We start from the raw sequence: 8,471 nt of genomic DNA, 5'->3' as shown, positions 1-8,471 counted from the left end.
TCTCCAGGATCGCACCCTGGGCCAAAGGCAGGCGCCAAACCGCTGTGCCACCCAGGGATCCCAGAAAGTAAAATATCTTAAGGATAGTCTCTAAATGAGTGATTAGACTGAAGTCTCAAAAGGAAACTAACCTAAGTAATCTAAGTGAATAGGCTCAATCATGTTATCGGCAACCCAAATACACATTGTATTGTCTCTCTCCTAGATAATTAAGAATAACTGTTGAATAAGATTTGGAAAGTTGAACTTCCACTATGCTTCAATTGATGATATTCTATATTACTCCTTAGGCCAATTTAAAATGCCTAAGAATATAAGGGCACTAGGGTGGCTCAGTTGGTTAAGTGTCAGACACTTGGTTTTGGCTTAGGTCATGATCTCAGGGTTGTGAGATTGAGCCCCGTGTGGGGCTCTGCACTCAGAGGAGAACCTGCTTGAGATTCTTTCCCTGTCCTTCTCCTCTGCTCCTACCTACCCCTCGCTCACACACAGTCTCTCTCTAAAATAATTTAAATCTTTTAAAAATAAAATGCCTCAGAAAACCAACTTAAATATTTTCTCATCTAGTCACCTGCCAGCCAATCAATCACAAACCAGAATCAGCCCAGTGTGACTCAGACCACAAGGATTACTCTACAGACTCATGAATAAAAGAAATACGTATTGTTTTAAGCCATTGAGTTTGGAAGTAGTTTATTATGTAGCAATAGACAAATGATACACCTTGCAATTGACTTCAGTACATTATTCCAACCATCTAATGACCACCCCTCCTACCATTCTCACACCTAATTTACCTCCATTTTCAAATGAGAAAAACAGACATACTTAACTCCCTACTCTGACCTAACACCACACGATAGCATGGTGTCAGAGATTGATCCTGAAGCGAGACTTCCAATTCTTATCTTGGCTCTGGCACATACAAGCTATAAGGCTGAGAGAAAATGACATGTTCCTTCTTTGTAAAAAGTAAGGACGATGACAATACCTACTTCATATAGTTGTGGTGAGAATTATGAATAAAGACTTTAGACCATTTTGTTGCCCATAGTCAATATTCTAAAAATATAAGCTACTATATTTTTATTGTGCACTGGCCAGTGATCCAGAGCTTGATTTCTTAGCAGTTCTATTCACATACCATATTTATTATTCATATACCATAAAATGCATACAGTTAAAGTGTAAACCTCAGTGGTTTTTAGTATGTTCACAGAGTTGTGCAACTATCACTGCAATCTAATTTTAGAGCATTAAATAACCCCAAAACTAAGCTTGATTCTGAGACTTGAAATACTAAAGTGGCTGTCAGCCACATCCTTGAGGAAAGGCCAGAAGTCCAACAGGGAATACCAAATACTGATGCCAGTCTAATGAGCAGGAGCAGAACTGTAAACAAGAAGTGAAGCCAAGAATTCGGGTCAGATAGAAACAGAATTGGAGAGGAAATGCAGTTCAATACATAGCCATAAATAATAATACTAGCCTGTCTGCAGCTAACATTTTCACATTTGCCAGACTTGCTTAGGTGTAGACTAGGGAAAGCTTCTCATTCCCACATGCAGGCCTGCCTTGCCAAGGCTTAGAAAGCCAGGGCTTGCCCCAGATTTCTGCCCTCTAAAAGGTTCTAACATATCCTGGTATGCCCTAGCCAAGGCTTTCTGGGTTATAAATATAACCCTCAAATATCCTCCAAATTCCCCAGAACTGAGGGAATCACCTTTCTCTTTTATGTCCAGCTAACATGGCATAAACTTCCATATTATGTGACCTCAGAGCATTTTATCCACTCCCCGAGTATCTCTAAGATTCCTTGGGAAATGCTTACATGCCTCCACAAATATATCATTATTGCTTCTTGTCATCTCTTACTCAGACCACTACTATGTTTCTCACAGGATCTCTTCCTACTATCTCAAAATCTTTTCTCCATTCTGCCCAGGGTATCCACTAACACTTTGTGCCAAGTGTAGATGTAGGCACCTCCCTAAAATCCCAAAGCACAGCTAACCTGAGTCTTTAGTGTTCATCAGTATAATTGCTGACTTAGAGATAAAAGAAACTAGAACACAGGAAAAGATGATTATTTAAAACAAAATTTTAGTCATCATTGCCCTTGTATCTACTGGCAATACTTTACCATAGAGAGTTTCCCTACCAGTGATCTTCAGTTGGCCATTGTGTTGTAGAATGACAGCTTTCCTCCCAGAGTTAGGAGCCCTTTCAACAGTTTTTATCTTTTCACTGCCAGACTATGGGCTTTCCCTCTCTTTCCCAGACCCAGCCAGAGTAAAAGACTGGCCTTCTCTACTTAGGGACCACATTTCCTCCTTGAGGATGACTGATGGTGGGAACAAGCACAGTATTTAGGAAAGATCTCCCATTTCTCACCATGCAAAATATAATATGGACCTTGGCTGCAGGAAGCCAATCCATAATAGTTGACAGAGTTTCCAAAGTCTGACTTATTCAACCATAAGTAGGATCACATGTGGCTCACTGACTGCCCCCTCACATGCCACCATGTCAGATCCAGTTCAGTTCCTTCTCACACATTTTCCTCCAGGTTACATTGAAAAGATTTCAAATCTTCATGTTCCTCTTGTAATAGATATGCTCTTTCAATTTCTTATAAACAAACACTTATACCAGAGACACACTCCCGAAGATAAATAATGACTATATTCTGTCATAAACACCTTAATTCTGGAATTATAAAGAAAACAATTAACTGTAAGCAGCCAGTTCGATTTTAAAAAATGCACACAATGTAGAAGATGCACAAAATTCATACTACTAATTCAAACATTTATCATCTCAAAATTAAGCATATTAATTTGTTTTGTTTCACTGGGTCAGGACCCTCTGCAACAGGAAGTAGTATTACTCATGACTCAACATCAAATCTCTAAGACTGAAACGGATCACTAAAATGATCAGAGAACAATTCCAAGCTTCATCACACAATATAGAGACTGGCTACTGTCCTTAAAATGACGTTCTTTCCAGCACAGGTGATTTGTCTATGTCTATTTTGATCACCTGTGGTCAGGGGGAAAGATCATAAGAGCCTACAATCTCTTAAATATTCTTCCAAAATCCCAAAATCTCGGCAATATGAAAGCTCGTTTTCATAACTCATTTGGCAGCAAACCTGGCTATCTCCTATAATGTACAAATATTAACTCAAAATGGCTAAAAGATCTATATGTAATAACTTAAAACCATAAAATGCTTACAAGAAAACAAATTTTCACAACCTTAGATTATGCAATAGTTTCTTAGGTATTACACCTACAACATAGGAAACCAAATTTAAAATAGGTTATTTGGACTTCATCAAAATTTAAAACGTTTGTGCTTCAAAAATACCATAATGAAAGTAAAAAGACAAACATAAAATAAAGGAAAACATTTGCAAATCATATATCTGATAAGGGACTTGAATCTGGAGTATAAAGAATATTCTCTTACAACTCAGCAAAAAGACAAATAATCTAATTTAAAAGCCATCTATGTATTTGTATAGACACTTCTCCAGAGATATACCAATGGCCATTACGCACATGAAAAGATGCTCAACATCATTAGTCATTAGGGAAATGCAAATGAAAAACACACTGAGATACTATTTCACATTCATTAGGATGGCTCTAATTTTTTAAAAAAAGTATAACAAGTATTTTCACAGATGAAAAGCAACTGGAACTTTCATCTGTTGCTGTTGACAATGTAAAATGATGCAGCTGCTTTGGAAAATAGTTTGGTAGTACCTCAAAAAGTTAAATGTAGAGTTACCTTGTGACCAAGCAATTCCACTCCAGGGTATTTATTTACCCATAAAAATCAAAAGCATATGTTCACACAAAAATGTGTACACAAATGTTCATAGCAGCATTATTCATAATAGCCAAGAAGTGGGAACAACCCAAATATCCATCAACTGATGAAGAGATCAATAAAATGCAGTACATCCACAAAATGGAACATTATTCAGTCATAAAAAGGAATAAGGTACTGATATACACTACAACATGGATGGAACCTTGAAAACATGCTGAGTGAAAGAAGTCAGACACAAAAGGTACATATTCTTTGATTCTATTTATGTGAAACACTCAAAACAGGCACATCATTAGAGACAGGCAGTTGATTAGAGGTTACCAAGGACTAGGGTGAGAGGGAGATAGGTACTAACTGCTAATGGTCATGGAATTTCTTTTTGGGTAATGAATGTTCTAGAATTAGATAGTAGTGATCAATACACAACTTTTAAAATATGCTAAAAACCACTGAATCATATACTTTTATTTTTTTTAAACTTTTTTTTATTTTTTTTTTTATTTATGATAGGCACACAGTGAGAGAGAGAGAGAGAGAGGCAGAGACACAGGCAGAGGGAGAAGCAGGCTCCATGCTCCGGGAGCCCGATGTGGGATTCGATCCCAGATATCCAGGACCGCGCCCTGGGCCAAAGACAGGCGCCAAACCGCTGCGCCACCCAGGGATCCCTGAATCATATACTTTTAAAGGGTGAAATTCATTGTATATGAGTATCTCCATAAACTAGTATTCAGAAGTAATGAAACAAAAAGAACATGACTTAAAAAAGTTTTTTTGGTGGCCTAAACTGAGTGAGGTTATATATAATCTTTAATATCCATGTTAAATTAACATGCATTTATTTGCTACATAAATCTGTGTTTAATTATGAGTACCTCCCCAGATTCTGCCAGGGGTATTATATAATCTACAATATACAGAGTTTAGTGCCTTTCTAAAAATCTTAAATTTTCTGAATCTCAGAACACATGGTGCCCAAGGTTTTGAATAAGAAATTATGGGCTTGTATAATAAAAAGCTGACTTAGGATATGTAGCCGATGTCAGAAAAGAAAAATTGGGGCTTGACAGATAATACTAAAGCTATCTAATGCATAAGGCATCATTTGGAGGAAATAAAAGAATCTAACACATAGGATAATCACAAGGATTAAATAATTAATATAAAGTCCTTAGAAAAGTGATTGACACATACTAAGTACTTATTAAACATCAGTATTGCTATTATTCTTGTTGAAGTGGGAGTTTGGCTCCAATGACAGCTCTTCTGGATCTAATCCTTTCCATTGGACCAGGTGTTAGAGATGTTTATGGTTCCATTAAACCAGTATTACCCTCTACTGTAAACTTTGATTTCCCATATCAGAAGTGGGGACAGGATGGACCTCCTGAGGCACAGCCGAGAATAGTAATAGGGAAAAATATCACAGAATAACATAATGAGGGGTAGAATTCAATGGAGTTGGCTACCTCTGTGGCTTTGAGTGGACTCAAAAAGTCATCCTCCATATTTTGATAGGAACAGATTGTATAAGCACAGCAAGAGAATTAGATAGAGAATTCCACTAGATTGCCTCTCCTGGGATCCCTGGGTGGCGCAGCGGTTTAGCGCCTGCCTTTGGCCCAGGGCGCGATCCCGGAGACCCAGGATCAAATCCCACGTCAGGCTCCCTGCATGGAGCCTGCTTCTCCCTCTGCCTATGTCTCTGCCTCTCTCTCTCTCTCTGTCTCTCTCTGTGACTATCATAAATAAATAAAATTAAAAAAAAAAAAAAGATTGCCTCTCCTGTGGGTCACTGTGGGTTGTGCATTCTCAGCACCTCTGCTTTGTATAATGTAAATGTCTTATAGGATTGTGGTTCAGTGATGTGGGAAATTGAAGAGCACTCATTGCATGGAAGTGTGAGTTTTAGTTAAAGATTACATTAAAGTATTGTTTGCAAATGTAATGGCGACATAGGTGTGCCAGCAATGTTATCTATAGGAGATATGGTAGCCGAAATTTTCTTCCAGAATTTTGTTAATATAATCTGTTTGGCAAATTGGTCTTTAGGTGATTGCCAATAGACATATGGACATACACAAAGGAATTAAATATAATTACCAGATTCATAATAAGTTTGAAGGCCACAGGTAAGTTGCTAGGATATCTCTGGAGATAACTCTTTAAAAAAACAGGGGCGGGGCACCTGGGTGGCCCCATTGGTTAAATGTCTGCCTTCAACTCTGGTCATGATCTCAGGTCATGGGGGTCCTAGGATTGAGCCCCAAGTTGGGCTGCTTGATCAGAGGGGAGCCTGCTTCTCCCACTTCTCCATCTCCTCCCCACTCGTGCTCTCCCTTGCTATCTCTGTCTCTCTCTCTCTCTCAAATAAATAAATAAAATCTTAAAAAAATATGGCCCTTTTGATAAGGGCCATTTCTACTATCAAAATTCAGGCGGCAAGCAAAAACAGTCTATTATATTTTTCAACTAGGGTTGAACAGCTGCAGAATTTTTAAGGAAGATGCTTCTTCCTCAGGGAGCCTGTGTTGCTCCTGTCAAAGTATATAGACAAATTTACATTTACCACTTCTACATTTGTGACATGAAAGTTAAAACTTTGATAAAATTGCCCATCTTATCTGGTACAGGCTGAGCATTCTCATTTTTTTCTCTGAGTTAATCCAAACCAAGGTGGTTAGACTTCATTGTGTCAGGATGCCAGACTCTTTTAAAGTAGTCCTGAAGACAGCTTCACTATCTTATTCCCAATTTCACAGTTTGCCTCAACCAATACTATCTTCCTTACAAAGACATGACAGCAACTTGTAGACTCTTAACATTCCTACGTGATAAATTCTGAGACCTTTATGGTATTCCAAATTTGAAAAGATGACTTCAACACAAAATTTTCCCCACAAAATTAATACAAACCCATACAGGCAACAATAAAATGGCACCAGTGAAGATGTTAAATTGTTGCTTAAGCCAACTCACTAGCTAAAAAAAGATCCTACACAATAGCCATCAGTGAAATTACCATACTTCATGAACAGTCACAATCATTTGAGAATACTCAAAGGTGGGATTCCTGGGTGGCTCAGTGATTTAGCACCTGCCTTCACCCCAGGGTGTGATCCTGGAGTCCCAGGATCGAGTCCAACGTCGGGTTCCCTGCATGGAGCCTGCTTCTCCCTCTACCTGTGTCTCTGTCTCTTTCTCTCTTTTTGTCTCTCATGAACAAATAAATAAAATCTTTTTAAAAAATTTTAAAAAAGAGAATACTCGAAGGTCATGAACACCAAATCTTCAAATTCCAAAAATCTACTGTAATATGGCTCTACGTTTGATGGAAGGGGATATCTCACTGTTGGTTATATGTTTACACAATGTAGAGACATACTGAATCAGTCAGAAAGTGAGTGAAGGTGATAAATCTTTTGAATTAGAATACAGTCACCACCCATTTAGGTGGGCCCATGTTACAAAATGAATCAATTGCTATCTTTTTTTTTTTTTAAGAATTTGTTTATTCATGAGAGACACACGGAGAGAAAGAAGCAGAGACACAGCAGAGGGAGAAGCAGGCTCCTCGTGGAGAACCCAATGCAAGACTCGATCCCAGGATCCAAAGATCACGACCTGAGCCAAAGGCAGATGCTCAACCACTGAGCCACCCAGATGCCCAACAAACTGCAATCTTATTCATGTTTTATTAAGTTTTCAGTAGACTTTAGAGCCAGCTTTATCTCTTCACTCAGGTTGGTACTCTATACTATACAGGGGTTCATATATCGCTTAACCCAATGTTGCCGCTGACAAATAACTCCATAACTTCATAATATACATCACATTTAGAAATAATACCTCATTTGTTTTCTTATCAATCAACTGGCCTCTCTTTCCTTTCACTTTACATTCCAAAAAAGGAAGTAGAGAATACTTTGGGAGTGTCCAGGCCTGAGAGGAGACAAAAGAAGAGAGCTTGCCTTTTCTGTGAGGGTGCATTGTGAGAAATCTCAGGGGACTGTGGGAAGACACAGACACATAGAAGTCCTGACCTTTCTTCCGTGAAGTCCTGGGTTAAAGTCCAAAATATAAGAAAGTTTTGTCTTGCTTCCCATTTGAGATTCTGTACAGATGTAAAGCATTCCAATACATACACCATTGTAATTTCTTCTAGTAAAATCGGACTCCTCAGGTCTGCTCTCCTATAATGCTAACTAAAGAAATTCCAGACCCTAGACTTCTAAATGCAAATTTCCTTTTTTCCCCAAGTTTTTATTTAAATTCCAGTTAGTTTACATAGAGTGTATTATTAGTTTCAGGTAGAGAATTTTGTGAATCATCACTTACATAGAATACCCAGTGATCCAAAAAAAAGACACATAGATCAATGGAACAGAATAGAGAATCGAGAAGTGGACCCTCAACTTTATGGTCAACTAATATTCGACAAAGGAGGAAAGACTATCCACTGGAAAAAAGACAGTTTCTTCAATAAATGGTGCTGGGAAAATTGGACATCCACATGCAGAAGAATGAAACTAGACCACTCTCTTGCACCATACACAAAGATAAACTCAAAATGGATGAAAGATCTTAATGTGAGACAAGATTCCATCAAAATCATAGAGGAGAAC

Source organism: Canis lupus, chromosome 17, assembly GCF_003254725.2.
Source record: "Canis lupus dingo isolate Sandy chromosome 17, ASM325472v2, whole genome shotgun sequence".
NCBI lineage: Eukaryota > Metazoa > Chordata > Mammalia > Carnivora > Canidae > Canis > Canis lupus.
The sequence above is the reverse complement of the archived record's forward strand: the minus strand, read 5'-3'. Positions refer to the sequence as shown.